The sequence below is a fragment of the Protopterus annectens genome, chromosome 7.part0, assembly GCF_019279795.1.
Source record: "Protopterus annectens isolate FY-2018-M chromosome 7.part0, PAN1.0, whole genome shotgun sequence".
Lineage (NCBI taxonomy): Eukaryota > Metazoa > Chordata > Ceratodontiformes > Protopteridae > Protopterus > Protopterus annectens.
The window spans coordinates 812,787,529-812,805,070 of record NC_056739.1 but is presented as its reverse complement, the minus strand read 5'-3'; the positions used below and the strand labels follow the sequence as shown (position 1 = coordinate 812,805,070).

At 35.9% G+C, this 17,542-nt stretch overlaps 1 protein-coding gene across 1 annotated transcript in view; it reads right to left on the bottom strand.

The window, feature by feature from the left end:
- Positions 1–17,542, bottom strand: part of LOC122806104 (phosphatidylinositol 4,5-bisphosphate 3-kinase catalytic subunit alpha isoform-like) — an 835,043-nt gene that overhangs the window by 26,548 nt on the left and 790,953 nt on the right. The window lies entirely within an intron of this gene.

Here is a 17,542-nt window from a genome sequence, read left to right as displayed (position 1 = left end):
ATCAAAGGTTTCATAGCTATCTTTAATCCCTGTCATAACATCTCCACCTGATTTTTGTTAGAATGTCTGTTGCAGTAAAAACATTTACACCCTGACAGAACTGGATTCTGATCATTGCTCTTGAACCATATTTCACAAACATCATCAACCTTGTGGAAATGTAGCAAATTTTCCAGTAAAAAATTGTTTATTACTAATGCTCCTAGTACTTACAACCATCACAGATGCATCATATGTTGCTATCTGTGAACTGTTAAATTTTCTTTTTTTTTTTTCTCCAATAATATTTTGTTTTACAAGAAAGGTAAATAAGCATTAAATGTTGAAGTTACACAAAGATCAAGTGCAATAAAACCATAACATGAGAGATATACATAAGCATTATATATCTTCCAAACCATAGGCATTATATACCTTCCAAACCATACGCTACATATATATATATATATATATATATATATATATATATATATATATACACACACATACATATAATGCTACTGACAACTTCAAAGAAAGAGCCAACTTGTTCACGTAAGAACAGAGGTACCTAAAGTATAAAATATAAAATACAGAGTATAGAATGAGGGGACACATCAAATTAAAAAAGGTGTACACTGTGACAATACATTATTAAACTGATTAACTGTTCAGTACCCATGAATAAGGTCAAAAAACGTTTTCCAAAATGTTTGATAATGCACTTGTTTGTTGGGGTCATTTATAAATAATTTATGTGATGATATGCATCTCACTGCTAGGTTCCTGAAGTCATTCCAAGATAATTCGGTGCGATCTAGCCAGTTTTTAGTTATACAGAATTGAATTAATAAACAGAGTAATAAGCACATGAAATTATAGTTTGGATAACCTTATATCTGTAATATGCAAGACTGCTAGTTCCCAAGATAGAGTTGATTTTTGATAACCCATTTTTGTTAATCTAACTTTGAGAGAGCACCAAAGTTTATATGAATGATTACAAGACCACAAGATGTGCAGGAGATCCGCTTGAGGGAAGGAACAACATGGACATGAGGGGGAAGCCTAAGGTTAAATTTATTTAATATGAAGGGGGTAAAATATGAGTTGTTATTAATCATTAATAGTGTGTACAGTAGCTTTTTGAAAGGGGAAAGTTAACTGTGGATTCTACAGCTTTAAAATTTTGGTCCTCCCTAAGGTCATTGCTCTGTTTCCAATATTTAGAAAATAATAAAATTTGAAATTTAAAGGCAACAACTGATTTATAGCCATTTGATTTCATAAATATTCTAACCAAAAGAAAAAGTATGATATCTATTACCCTAGCTATATCAGTTTCAATATTCGAAACACTCACTACAATTGTTGTTATAAGTTCCCTAATTTGACGTAAGATAATAGTGTATTTTGGACCCACTTTTAATTCAGATCTCAGATCCCACAATGAAATCTCTTTATATATATATATATATATATATACATATATATATATATATATATATATATATACATATATATACACATATACATAAATACATAAATATATATATATATATATATATATATATATATATATATATATATATATATATATATATATATATATCCCATAAAGTTCAGTCTTTGATAAGAGGATAGTCCAAGAGACTAATCATCTTATTGTTTAGTTTGATGCTGGGGTTCATGTGAATTGGTTGAAGACGGGGAAAAGCCCCATCAAGCTCCATATATTTCACAAGACGTTGAAGAATTTTAACTCTTTGATTTAGAATATTACTCACAGGAAGACTCTTCAGACTTATAGAGGTCAGGAAGGGGAGAGTTTGGGGGTTCATTTTGTTGCTGCATACATGATTATGCCAAATTTTCACCCAAGGGGTAATGCCATGCCTAATCTTTCAATTTAAATTTTGATATTAAAACTATTCTATTTCACAAATAATCCAGTAATACAGTCGAAGGTCTGGTAAACCTAATCCTCCTTTTTTCTTCGGGTAACATAATTTTTGATAACTTATTCTGACAGCTTTCGGAAACCAAATAAATTTGGCCAGCTCTTTATTAATCCTTTGGAAAAAGTTGTTAGGTATGACTAGGTTAGAGGCATTAAACTGATATAAAAGTTTAGGTAAGACATTCATCTTGACAATTGCTGCTTTAGATAACAAGGATAGATTTAGTTGCTGCCACCTGTGAAGGTTTTGTAAAATAATGAACTGTTAAATTTTCAACCTGGCAAAAATCTCGCCTAGTGTTTGTCAAATATTGCAACATACCTGCTGCATAAATTCTCTTCCCTGATCTTGACAAATGCATGCCATCCTATCTGAACATGTGTGCTCAAAACTAGGTTTGGATGCTCTATACATTTCCATTCTTTAAAATAGAACATTTTTTCCATGTAGACATTTACCCACAAATCTTTTCATTAACAGCACCCTGACTATCCTCCTTATATGTGATTTGTGAAAAGTACGTCCTAACGCCAGTACAAGCTATACTATCTAAGAGGGCTGTAAGTTCCCTACAAACAAGAGTCCTTGTGGATGAGACTTGTACTGACATGAATGAAAACAGATCAGCACTTCCTTATATTAAGACGTTCCAAGGCTAGTCTCACATCATCTACTTTTGCTCTTGGCAAGCATAACACTATTCAATGTTCATTACCATCTCTGCAAATTTATATCAGTTGCTCTAATAATAGAACCTCCAATTACAGGAATATAATTTCTGACCAGATCTGAAGAATCTTCAACTTCTAATACACCTTGCTCCATTAATTGTTACAAAGGAATGATCATCACAAATAAACTTATTAATCCCACTGTTATCACTGCATATTAAATTTGCAAGCATACAATTCTCATCCAACTGGCTTTGTACATCCACATCCACAGCTTGAGCCATGTAGTCAACATCTGTCTTTCTCTTTTTTTTCTTATAGTGAAGTTCTTCAATCCTTCCACATTCAGTTTTGATTTCTTCCTTTTAACCTGCCCATTGCATCTTTTTTCTACCTTCCCTTTTGGAAAAAAAACATGCCTTTTTCTGTAGACTGAAGGCTTTCTGATAGGCAAATGTTATCACTCCCTGTAATCTGTGTTACATAACAAAACAGTCTCCTTTTCAGCACCATGTTATTTTTACTTTACAGACATTTATCAGTTTATTTATCTTCCTTATTTGTTTTGAACTTCTTCCTTTCTTTCTTTTTTGTTTCCTTCTAAACACATTGCACCCTCAGATTGCATCCAGAATTCCAAAGTTGTCAGGGGCATTGCCTTGTTTCAATGGGGTTGAATGATCTTTACAGACAATAGATATGTAATTTCCTAAATGTGTTCTGTTTGCTCTTTGCCTAACATTATTTATCTCACCAGACCAGTCATTAATATATGTAACAGTTATCCAAGCTGTGCCAGTTGCACAAGTGCAATCACTGTCAGTAAGTCTAGATTTACTTCTAATAACGGTAAGCAAATCATCCACCTTTTACACGAGGAACACAGATCACCAGTGCTATCAGGTGTTACCTTTAAATATGCATAGAATTCACTACACTGTACAAGATATTTGTGCTTTAAGCAAATCATTAACGGCATACTCATTTAAGGAATCTATATTCAACTTCAAACAATTAAAAAAATTGTAAAAGAAAAGAATAATCAAAACCAGTCACCACAGAAATCTAAGAGAACTTAAATCAAATTCCATGAGAAAAATCACACTAGCAATATATAACTAAATACTAAAGTAAATACAGTAAAGTTGTTCTGATCGTACAAGTTCTGAAAGTCAGACAAGAGCTGTAATTCCTTTACGTCACTATCGATCGCAGTCACGCTTCTTTTTAACAGTAAACTTCAATAAATCAAACCAAGACAGGACTGTGCCAATAAGCTTTGGATTGTTCTCTCTGCAGTCTGTGTGAATGTAAAGCTGAATAGGTACCTTGGAATGGCTAGAGTTTGCCTGTCTAATACGTATCCCTTTCTAGCAACCAACAGTGAAAATTAAAGATAAAACAATAAAATATAAATCAAAGTAAATCTTCTTGTATACAAGCTATCCCTTCCTTCCTACAAACATTGAGAAACAGTAGTAAAAAATAAAAAAATAAATTCAAATAAAACTTCTCCTACCAGTCAACTCCACAGTAAATCACAAACCAAGCAAGATAGGGTTGTTTAGATAAGCTCTGGAGTGAGTGCTGTGATAAATATTATAAAATGACAAACTGAACAAGAAGTGCAAAAAGCTGCTTTTCTTGTTCGTCTGAAAATATTTTCTCCCCCTTTTGTTCTTGCAACTTTTTGTGCCCACTGCCTGTGAACCGTCAAACCTTCTCTCGATCAATCAGCCCATTTGCTCCCAACCAGGCAAGAGCAGACTGAGGAGTCTTCATCCATGCAGCCACTGGGGTGGTTCCAGCATTTTACTGTTTTATACCCATCCTTGCACACATATCTGGACACAGTGTCAGGGAGGGACGTACAATACGCTGATTGTAAAGGATCTCCTCTCACTTTCAGAAACAGTGTAGCTCTCAAGCAGCCTTGTCACTCCGTGCAGCAAGAGCAGTGTCCTCTTTGGTATCCAAACAGGGAGATCACACCACCTTATATGCCTCAGAATGCATGCAAACTCCTCCCTCCACTCCTGGAGTGGTGAGTGGGCTGCATCTCTTTCACTCCTCTCCCTCCCTGCCTAGGTCTTCCACTTCTGGGGCCACTAATCAACCCCTGGTTGTCTGGGATGCAGTCAGTGTTCCATCTCTGTGTTACATGGAAGGACATATTTAATTTAACCAAATATTAAATAAATAAATAAAATGATCAGGAAAGTCCAAATAGGCAGAATAGCCCATTTTCAGTGGGGGGGGGGAAGCACCAATACAAATTAAACATAATGTTGTGCAAAAAAACAGTCAACAGAATCAAAAGCAGAAAAAGCAAATTTAAAAAGTTGCGAAAAGGTCATATATATATATATTTTTACATGTAATGACTACAAACATTCTCAAAGAAAAAAATACAAGCATAGTTTTGAGTTTATAGTAAAGTAGTATTTGTAACACACATAGCATTTACACAGGATATTAGCAGTGTATGGTATATAGGCTATTCCAGTATAGGTAGAGGTTGTGTGAGGAAAGTAGCAACCTGGTTAGAGAAAGCAGAGAAATTTATAAAAGGTCAGGATAAAATGAAGTTAGTAAAGATACATTACTTATTAGTAGAAGTGGCAAAGTTGCAGATGGAGTTGAAAGTAGGGATGGTGAAGAAAATGGGGAGTATAGAAATAGATGGGTGTTGAAGGATAGATGGATGTGAGAACATAAGGAGCTGTAGTGTACAGTGGGATATAAAAAGTGTACATACCCCTGTTAAAATGCCAGTTTTTTGTGAGATAAAAAATGAGACCACAATAAATCATTTCAAAGCTTTTCTCACCTTTAATGTGACCTATTACCTGTACAATTCAATTGAAAAACAAACAAATCTGTTAAGGGAAAAATATAAAAAATAAAAAACATACAATAAGCTGGTTGCATAAGTGTGCACACCCTTAAATTAATACTTTATTGAAGCACCTTTTGATTTAATTACAGCATCCAGTCTTTTTGGGCACACACCTGCCATCAATTAGAGAGACTGTGATTAACCTCAAATAAAGTTCAGCTGTCCTAGTAGGATTTTCCTGACATTTAATCAGTTGCCTGCTACAGCAAAAGCCATGGTTTGCAGACATCTTACAAAGCATCAAAGGGATCTCATTGTTGAAAGGTATCAGTCAGGAGAAGGGTGCAAAAACATTTGCACAGCATTGGATATACCATGGAACATAGTGAAGACAGTCATCAAAAAGTGGAGAAAATATGGGACAACAGTGATGTTGCAAAGAACTGGACGTCACTCCAATACTGATGAAAAGACATGACGAAAACTGGTCAAGGAGGCTGCCAAGAGACCTACAGCAACACTGAAAGAGCTGTAGGAATTTCTGGCAAGTAATGGGTGTGTACTATATGTGATAATCTCCCTTATACTCCATATGTCTTTACTATGGGGTAGGGTTGCAAGACGAAAGCCTTTTTTTACACAGAAAAACATCTAGGCCCAGCTAAAGTTTGCAAAACAATACATCAAGTCTCCCAAAAGCATGTGGAAAAATGAGTTATGGGCTGATGAGACCAAGGTTGAACTTTTTGGCCACAACTCCAAAAGGTATGTTTGGAGCAAAAACAACACTTTGCATCACCAAAAGAACACCATCCCTGTGGTGAAGCATGGTATTGGCAGTATCATGCTTTGGGATTGCTTTTCTTCAGCTGGAACTGGGGCTTTAGTCAAGGTGGAGGGAATTACGAACAGTTCCAAATACCAGTCACTTTTGGCCCAAAACCTTCAGTTGTCTGCTAGAAAGCTGAAGACGGAGGAATTTCACCTTTCAACACGACAATGACCCCAAGCATACATCCAAATCAACAAAAGAATGGCTTCACCAGAAGAAAATAAAAGTTTTGGAATGGCCCAGCCAGAGCCCACACCTAGATCCAATAGAAAATCTGTGGTGTGACCTGAAGAGGGCTGTGCACAAGACGTGCCCTTGCAATCTGACAGATTCAGAGCACTTTTGCAAGGAAGAGTGGGCAAATATTGCCAAGTCAAGATGTAATTAAATCAAAAGGTACTTCAACAAAGTATTAGTTTAAGGGTGTGCACACACAACAAAGTATTAGTATATTTTTTCCCTAACATATTTATTTCTTTTTCAATTGAATTGTACAGGTTAGAGGTCATATTAAAGGTGGGAAAAGTTTTGAAATTATTTATTGTGGTGTCATTTTTTTTATATCACAAAAAATGGCATTTTAACAGGGGCGTGTACACTTTTTATACCCACTGTAGATGTAGATAGAGATGAAAAATGAGTGTGTACATCTATATATATATATATATATATATATATATATATATATATATATATATAATATGTGTGTGTGTATGTAATTCTTTTTATTCTTATCTGTAGGCAACTGCTGTCTTGCCTGCACCAGTCAGGAACATGTCTTCTAATTAAGTTAGGAATCTACATAGGTGTTAATTAAATATTTAAGTGGGTAGATCCCAACCAACAAGAAGTTTTGAGTCAGAAGATTGGTAGAAAGATAAAGGTATGTGTGTGTGTGTGTGTGCGTGTGTATATACAGATATATATATATATATATATATATATACACACACACACACACACACACACACATATGGACCCCCTTTGCATGATCGAATTTTCACTTACTCGAAACTTAAAAGGATGAGATGACTTTGCCAAAAACTTACTCTCATGAACACTTGGATCACTGATCAATTGAATTTTACTCCGGGAAAGGAAACACTTGGCTACCATGGTGAACTTTGCCCTTTTCCCCACTGTAGTGTGATCCTGGAGTTGGTATATTTAGTTAGGGGCAGTGGGGGTGGTGGTGAAACCCCCATTTGGGTGGGGTTGATTTACTCCAGTTTGTTTAATTTATCGTGGTGGCCAAGTGGTTCCTTTTGGGGAGTAAAACAGCAGTGACTCAAGCGTTCATGAAAGTAAATCTTCGACAAAGTCATCTCATCCTTTTAAATTTTGGGTAAGTGAAAATTTGATTACGTGATGTAGATATATATATATATATATATATATATATATATATGCATACACATACACAAATATATAAATACATACATATATACACATACATATATGCATCATGAAAAAGCTTAATGTTTAATTTTAAGAAAAGCAGTCAAGTACTAACAGTATCCCTAACTTATATGTACATTAATTACAGTGCAACAGGTAGTGTCACAGCACAATCATCATCCACATTAAGTGCATCTTTTACAGTGAGTTAGGGTGCAGGGTGTCTGCGAGTGAAAGGCAAGTGGAAAACAAGGGGGTAAATAATTTTTCTTCAGCCAAACCTAGCAGTAATAAAGTGGGAGATGAATGACAGAATTTTCACGAATATTTAGCAAGAGAAAAGTGCACTGTAACAACAAAAGGGGAATATAACAGGTGTCTTTTAGCAGTTGTAGATTCATAGCCAACTGTGTATATAATTTTAACCCCCCCCCCATGAAAAAACTTATTCCCTAACCACTACTCAAAAAATCTACTTCTTAAATGGAAATTTTATTTGCAATTTAGAACATTCAATGTATGTGTAAATGGCTGTATGTGATGTATTCCTTTTACTTAAGGAAAACCTCTTGAAAGCTCCACTAAATAATCTATGACTATGTATATCCCTTCAGATAAAAAATGAATGCAATGCACTGTATAGGTACACAACCAAATTTCCTAATTTTAACAACTTTTTGTTTCATGTTTTAGATTACGAACCAGATAATGCTAGGAAACAGGAAGGAGACAGACAGAACAAATTAGAAAATAAGGAATACAAATGGTAAATTATAGTTGATGCTTTGATTTTTCCCGAGATCAATGAGTCCCATAAATATCAACATGTTTTTAAAAAGTATGCTATAAATGAAGGATTTCTATTGGATTTTTCTTGACATATACTACAGTTACACAACTTTTAAGTATGTATTTAAGTAACTTCCCATCAGTGTAATAGCATCTGAAGAAGGCTCACTGACTAGTGTGATAGAGAAAGTGTTAATGAAATACAGTGGTCTTGTTCTATAGAGCTGCTTTTTTTCTTACAGTATTTTTTTTGTTTGTTCTGTGAAGGTGAGAGTTTTGTCCAACAACACATCCAAGTACTTGACACCATCAGCTTGAAAGAATAACTGCAACCACACATCTCACCTTCCTTGCTCAAGAATTCTATACAAAACAGAAAGTAAATGGAGAGGACAAAGTCCCCAGTTAGTGACATTTTGTAAATTTTGCTCCATTTCACTTAAAAAAAAAAAAAAAAAAAAAAGTTACCAGAACAATAGACTTTGGATGAACATGCCTTTTCTGAATAATAAAAAGTATGAAATTCTAATACCCGACATTCCTCACTAACTACGATCCTCAGAAATTCAGCAGAAAAATTATATATAAACATATATATATATTAGGAAGGGGGTGAAAATATGAGTATAAATCAGGGACATTCTGAAAAAGAGAGGTATGACTGCAACCTTTGGAGAGGATGGTTTCGAAGTTTGATTGAATGAGTGCTTCTTCTTGCTGCCCAAAAGGATGGCATTATACTTTAATGTACTGTACTCCATTTTCCTTGATCCAGTCTACCACGGATAAAACTAACTGCAATTCAACATTCCCCTGAGCAACTCAGCTACTTGTGGCAAGTGACCCATGTCATCTGTATACCAAATGATTTAAAGATTTCAGCAGGTCTGCCACATCATGTAATTAATAGAAAAAAACAGTAGGGAGGCCAAAACTGATGCTTCGGGTACCCAGTGACCATGCAAAAGTCAAGAATAAACTGTGGGTATATTTGTCTTTATTCATCAGCTTAACAAGGTCTGTTGGTTCCATGTTTGGTCTATAACCGATGCTGGGTATTAGTAAGATGAGAGTGCTGGCTAAGGAAGGCATTAATCTATGTATGTACAGCACTTTCAAGCAATTAGCTAGGGGACAAAAGATATAGAGATAGATCTAAAATTTCTGGGAAGTTGCAAGTCTCCACATTTGTGAAGATGGACAAACAGTTCAATTTTCCATAGGCTGGGGAATGTGCCCTCACCAAGACATTTCTTTAACAGTAGAATTCTAGTTGCTGAAATTTTAGGGAAATTGGTTAGAGGGTCAAAACAGCTAAACCCCGGGATACAAATCTCTCCACTTTTCTTAGCAAATGCCATCTATCAGGGTTTGAAAACTCAAAAACAGACAGGCCAGCATGATAGTTTAATGGAAAAGTCCACTGTCTCTTACAGTTTAACTCAACTCTTGGGTTGCTCTTCTACCTACAATAGGATTCTAGTACTTTGTACGTACCAGAAACCAGCTTATACTTTATAAAACTTTTATTTCCTTGCCTTGGAATCAAAGGAAGGGAAAGACTACCCAATTTCTTTTAAGCTTAACTTCCCAGATCATTTGCAGAAGTATTTGTTTATGCCTGCGTGACATTCCACATACACAGAAAAATTTGTAGTTGGGCACTGCTAACAATCTCATACGGGTAATTAGTGATAATGTCAACAGCACAGCAGCTGCTGTGAAAAGACAGAGTGGTGTGAAACTGTTTTCCATTGTCTTTATTGCAGAGAGAAAGAGAACTTAAAATGATTCACAGCTGCTTCCAATGTAGCCATGACTTTCATGGCAAAACAGAGCAGTTAGACCAGAATTAGACCAGTTTAAGAGTTGTCACCTCTTTTGTCAAACTTACATAAGTGCATCACAGTACTGAAATGCTGAGCTTTAAACTTTAAATGTTTGCTGTTTATACTACTTTACATTTCAAGATGACTTAAATGCATTATCAAAGATGTCTGTGGCATTTAGAAAAAGTTTGAACATACTTGTTCTTATAATTCTTGTAAAGAAGCAACACATTTACCAAAGAGAGAGAGTGTGTGTGTGTGTGTGTGGGGGGGGGGGTGTAAAGTGATTTTGGATTACAAAGATACTTTGAACAAAGGCTTGCAATTTAGCTACTACTTTGGTTGCAGCTGTATAACTCCTTATCATACTGTAAAAGAAGCTCTGAGACGCACACAAATGAGGGTCATTCAAGAAATAAAAGTACTGTTATAGAAGGTATATAGGATGACAGTGACTGACACTAATGCTGTTCTGTCAGTGGGATGGGACTACACCACTACTTTCTTATGCCTAGCATGACTCATATAAAGCAGACTTTAAATGGATTATGGGAAAGAGAAAGGCTTGGAGAAAAACAAGATCATGATGACATGTCAAGCCCCATTGACGGTCACTTTGCAGAAAACATTACATTTTTTTAAGAAGCAGTCAAGAGTGATTTGGAAGTGTTAAAAATAGTTCAGAAAACAAAGACAGAGTGAAATTTTTTTTTGTTCTAAAGTGGAGTTTTCCATTAAGAAAGACGTTTGTACAGAGCACAACATGCATGATTACTGAAGCAAGTAAAGTAATCTGCCATGACCGTGGTCTAGAATGAACGAATTTCCCCTAGTAGTATAACTACCACCTCAGGCCTTGAAGAGCGGCTACTAGCCTAATGGGATAAAACATTTCCAGAAAAAGATAGATAAAAAAAATTCAGGATGTACCAGAATTAGTACAGTCTTTGACCATGGAGTTTACCTATTTTTATGTTATTATTTATTTTTATTTTATTTTACATTTGTTGACCGGGCTAGGCTAGCTGGAGTAATTTCCATTTTCAGTAGCGGCCCGGGGAGAAAAGCTCCACAGAGTGAGATACATACAGAAAATGTAACAAACCAAAAAAACAATGATAACAATAATATTCATAATAATGGAGTTAGTATTAGGGTTTGCAATAACAAAAATAAAGACTAGTAAACCCTTCAATGTTAAGTAGTACTACAGGGTTAATTCCTATGACACACAATACTATCTACATGACAAGATAAAAATTGAGAAAGAGAAGGAAGAAAAAGAGAACTTAATAGATATAGTCAAAAGGAGAGTAAGTAAGGAAAGTAGAGTGAAGAAAGTAAGGGAAAAGATAGAGATTAACTGTGGAGAAAAAGCTAACAGTGGGGGAAGAAGAGTAAGACAAAGAGGGAGTAGTGAGTGAAGGAGGAAGGGAGAAAAGTTATATTTTGTTAGTAGTAGTGAATTAGCTAGTCAGGTTTATTACATGAACAAAGCCAGTGATTTTGGAAATGCAGTTTAATATTTTGTTTGAAAAGAGGCAATGATGTAATCTTTGTTATGTTAGTAGGTAACAAATTCCATTTAGCCCCAACAGCATTGGTAAAAAGAGAGTCACCAGCATTATTATTTGATTTTATAGAACTTGTCAGAATTTTACTGGAGGAGCGGAGAGAGTTAAGATTTTTATATGGGGTAATGAGTTGTGAGAGTATTGGGGTATTATTTGGTTGGTATAAGATTTTGTGGGCAATGCAGAGTTGGTGGATTATCAGATAGTTCTGAAACTCAGGCCAGCCTAAAAGTTTTAAGTTTATACAATGATGTGTTTTATAGGGGTTGCTGGTAGCAAAGCGGGCAATGTTATTATAGCAGGTTGCCAGTTTGTTAAGACTTGTTTTTTTGAGATTGGTGAAGATAGGTGAAGCATACAGAAGAGTAGAGATAAGGTGGGAGTGAGCGATCCTTGTTCTAGTTGAAGGTGTGAGAAAAGGTCTAATTCGATATAGGGATCCTATCTTTCTATTAACTTGTTTTATGGAGTTGTTAATGTGTAGGTCAAATGAGAGATTATTATCTATTGTAATGCCTAACAATTTAGTTGATGTGTCAGGTGAGATGACAGTGGCGCTGTTGGAGGAGATAGAGAAGTGTAAGGGAGGTCCTGGATGTGGGGGTAAAAAGAAGAAGTTTGGTTTTCTTTGCATTTAGTAAGAGGAAAGCGACTAGAGAACCATGTTTCTACGGTATTGAACACAGTTTGGGTGAGAGAGATAAGTTCAGTGGTAGAAGATGCTGAGCAGATGAGTGTAGAGTCATCAGCATATTGAATGCAGGTTGCTTGAGGGATTATAGTTTGAAGATCATTGATGAAGAGGGAGAAGAGAAGTGGTCCAAGGATGGAGCCTTGTGGAACACCAATGGAAACAGGCAAGAGTGAAGAGGTGTGGTTATCCCAGAGGACAGCTTGTTTTCTATCTGTGAGGTAAGATTTAAACCATGTAATGGTTGGGATGTCGAATGAGAGGGATTCAAGAGTATTAAGTAACAAAGGGTGGTTAACCATATCGAATGCTTTGGACAGGTCAATGAAGAGGGCAGATGAGAGTAAGTTGTTGTTGCGGTTCTGATTAATGGTATCTACAAAAGAAAGCAGGGCAGTGGTGGTACTGTGGTGTGGTCTAAAGCCATGTTGACAGTTTGCTATTATGTTGTGATGAGAGAGATGTTGCACGAGTTGAAGGTGGATACATTTTTCCATGATCTTAGCCAAAGGTGAGAGGAGAGCAATGGGCCTATAGTTAGCGTAGTCAGTTGAGTGTCCACCTTTGTGTAGTGGGATAACATGAGAGACCTTCCAAATTTCGGGGATGATTCCTTCTTTGATTGTCCTATTTATGAGAATAGATATAGGATATGCAATAACCTTGGCAGCTTTTTGAAGAAAAAGAGATGGGAGCTTATCAGCCGAGGGGGTACATGGTTTTAGTTTTAGAAGAAGTTTGTGTATGTATGATGTAGAGATAGGTTGTAGTGAAAATTTAAAGGAGGAGTTAGTTTGGTTACGAGATGGGCAGAAATTGTTGGCATTAAGTTGTTTAGCTAGAGTTTGGATAGTTTCTGTGAAGAAAGAGTTAAAGGCATCTGCAGTCTGCTGTGGGGTGTCAGGATGTGCATTTAGTGGGGAAGGTGTTTTGGAAGTTCCTGGGGTGAGGAGTTTATTAATTGAGGACCAGAATTGTTTTGAATTATTAAGATGAGTTTGTTGTAGTTCGATATAGAATTTCTTTTTGTCAGTTATTACTGCCTTTTTAGTTAGGTTTCTAAGCTGTCGGAAGTTTAGAAGATCAGTATTAATTCTGTGGGCTCTCCATCTAGCCCAGACTTTATTTCTAGTGAGAATGAGCTTTTTGGTTTCATTGGATAGCCAAGGGGCTATGTTAGATTTCATTCTGATAATACGTTCAGGAGCATGGTTGTCAAGAATGGATAAAAACATTTTGTTAAAAAGTAATACTGCATCTTCGAGAGGAAGTGTTTTTAAGGGGTTCCAGTTACATGCCCTGAGTTCAGTTTGAAAGAGGTCCAGATTAAAATGTTTGGAGGTGCGTATTTTTCTAGTAACGTGGGGGTTTAGTAAATCAGCTTTATCTCTTGCTATAAAAGTTAGAGAGTGGTCACTGATATCATCTGGCAAGGTTCCTAGTTTGTAATTATTTTTTACTCTGTTTATAAGTATCCAGTCTATAATGCTTTCTCTATTAGTTTGTTTATTGAGCCTAGTAGTGGAAGTGATGGTTTGAGTGAAACCAGTGATGCACTTATGTCAGTTAGTTAACATGGATAATGCATATACCCCAAGCATAGCACACACAATCTTCAACATGATGCAAGTACAACGACAATCAACAACAAGCGGCATGATGAATACAATATGTTATGCTTGTATGGCAACATTACTTAAAATACCTACAATAGTGAGAAAGGATGAGAAAAAATGAAGAGGATGATATTTTCTATCAAGGCTTTCATATGATAAATATTAATTCATGTGTGTGGAGACTGAGGTTATAAGGAGGAATAACTCAGGTTGATTTATTTGTCAAAAATCAGTTACACTTTACATACTGAAATAAACATAGTTTATATTGTCAAATTTAACAAAAATGTTTTTGTGTGTGGACATTTTTGCAGAATGTTTTGGTGTTCCACAAGGTTTCAGACTAGAGCGTTTTGAAAGAATTTGCATTATACAGTATGGAAGGCTATCCCAAATTTGCTTTTAAGCTCCCTATACATCTGTGAAGTGCTTAATCTAGGCTTTGTTTTAATGTCTTCTTGGTAGAACAGTTGATAATTGGGGTGTTTTATGTAGAAACGTTGCATTTAACCCTAAACTTCCTTAAGGCAGCACTGCTTATAAAGTTAAGGATTTCTGTCAGACGTACTCAAGGGCATGGTCTAGGCTGGCAATTTATGGATGGGTTTCCAATTTCTGTAATGCAAGTCCTGAAAGACACAAAAGATTTGATGGGAGCTACATTTTGCTTAATCAAGAGTTAGTCCAATGTATTCTGGTGTTTACATCTCTGACTTAAATCACACAGTATATACAAGATTCATGCTGACTCACCAAAGGCAGTTTCGGCAAACACAATAATCAAATAAAGTTCGCCAAAACTAACCTTGGTGAACATTAACAGAAATCTTCTTTTTTGCAGGAGTGTCACCCCCCCCCCCCCCCAGAATTATATATATACTAACTCCAGGGTCACACAATAGCAGAGAAAAAGGCAATATCCACTGTCATCAAAAGTAGTTTTAGCAAACTACTTTTGTTTTGTTTGATTCGCACCCTTAACCACATGCAGTAGACTAGTTTCTTACACACATTCTAACAAATGTATATTCTCAGAATAAAGATGCATTCTTACCATGCTAATGTAAGAGGGGATCCCTTTTGGTTGGGTTTATACCTTCTATTAAATTATTTTTAACTTCTGTGGATAGTCCAACTAGCCGTACGGCTTATTTTCAGATGGAATCCTAGGTGACATTTACAGGAAAAATCTGTCTGAGATAGTGGGTAAAGTCCACTACTTATGCTGTTAAGAGTTGCAGAGATGAAACAGGAATGAAATAATTCTTCTATCTGTCAAATGGGCACATGATGTCAAGACAAAGCAACGCAGCAGACTGTACTAATTGCAGAAATAAACAGCAGTGAGTAAGCTGCTTAATAGGTCAAGTAATGCTGATTTGCAGTAATCTAGTTGCAGATAACAGAATCAGACATATGGGAGAAGTCTGCAGAGATTATGTTACAAACTGCAGGATGGGAACAAAAGCCAAATGGTTCCTCTTACGATTCCATAAATGTAAATGTCAAAAAATGATTTGATTAGCAATTCCAAGAACAGAACCTTCTTTGCAGACCTAATTAGAAATATTGTTAAAAATCATGCATGTTAAATATTTTTTATAGATGACAACTCCCAACAAATGTTTCTATATCAAGAAAATAGTAAGGAAAAATTATGGTTTCATACCAAGTGACTTACCTGTATTTGCTGTGTTAATGGAGAAGATGTCTTTGTTAAGAGTTTCAAGCCACTAAGCTTACTGGAAAGATTAGACTAGCTCCATGGAGTAGTGGGAAAAAAGTCCTACCGGATGTGAGAATGCCTCGGGGTCAGGTAAGGGGGATGGGAGCAAAAGCCCAATACCAGCTTTCTCATCCTGAGGAGAGGAAGGCAGTTATGTCCAATGCTGTACTGATACCTAGCAAAAACTAGGTGTGTACGGCAGTAGAAAAGTCTGTATGTATTTATTTATTTTTACTTATTTTATTTTACATTTATTTTACATGTTGACCGGGCTAGTCCAACTGGATGCATGTCCATTTTCAGTAGAAGCTCCAAATTAAGCTAATAAATCAAGTAAAGAATATTTAAATACATTGCTGATGGAGATTAACATCTAAGAAAAAAAAACAATATTGTACAAGTAGAAACATTTACATGGAAAAGGGTTTGACATTCATCATGTAGATTAGGAAAAAGGAAAAAGATTCAAACAAATTATTAAGGTTGTTTAAAAATATTACACTCAAAGTAAAAAAAAAGTTGACATATATAAAAAGTGGAACACTTGTGCTCTCAGCAGAATGGATGTTACAAAGTACATACTTAGTGATAGTTCACAGAAAAGACTAGACTAGAGTGGGAGTAAAGGAGGCTTACTAATCCCACTTTAAGGGTTTTGGGAGTAAGGCTGTACGGGGGGGGGGGGGTGTTAGTCTGGGTTAGTACATGGGCATAGCCACTGTGTCTTTAGGAGAATTTTTAGTTGCTTTTTGAAAAGTGGTAATGATGACAGTGATTCAAGTTTGCTGGGAAGCCTACACCAGGTTTTCCCCACAGTTAAAGAAAAGAAAATCACCTGCTTTGTTGTAGGACTTCTGGATGGTTACCAGTATTTTATTTGCTGAGCGAAGAGTAGTAAGATTTCTGTAGGGGGAGATAAGGCTACAGAGAATAGGAGTATTACTGGGATGATACAGAATCTTATGGGCGATGGTAAGTTGTTGAAATTGTAGCTGGTTATGCAGTTCTGGCCATCCTAACTGTTTGAGATTTAGACAATGGTGAGTTCTAAATGGGGAGCCAGTGGCAAACCTTTCAATGTTATTATAGGAGGTTGCTAGTTTATTAAGGTTGCTTTTGGAAAGATTAGTATAAATGGTGGAGGCATAGAGGAGGGTAGAGATAAGATGGGTGTTAGCAATAGCAGTTCTGGCTTCAGGGGTAAGGAAAGGTTTTATCCTGTAAAGGGAACCAAGTTTTCTGTTTACAGTTTTAATAGTGGATTTAATATGCGAGTCAAAGTTAAGATTGTGGTCAATTATTACACCTAAGAGTTTGGTGGTTGGGTCAGGAGCTATAACAGTACCATTGTTAGATATAATGGAGAGATCTATTGGGGAGGATTTTAGTGTTGGAGTAAAGAGCAATAATTTTGTTTTTTTGGCATTTAGGAGGAGGCAACGTTGTAGGAACCCATTTTCTACTAGATTAAATACTGTTTGGGTGATGGATTGGAGTTCAGATGAAGAAGAGGCAGCACAAATTAATGTGGAGTCGTCTGCATACTGTATGCAGGTAGCTTAAGGAAGATTTATATTAAGATCATTAATGAATATATAGAAAAGGAGAGGTCCCAGGATAGAGCCTGAGGGACACCA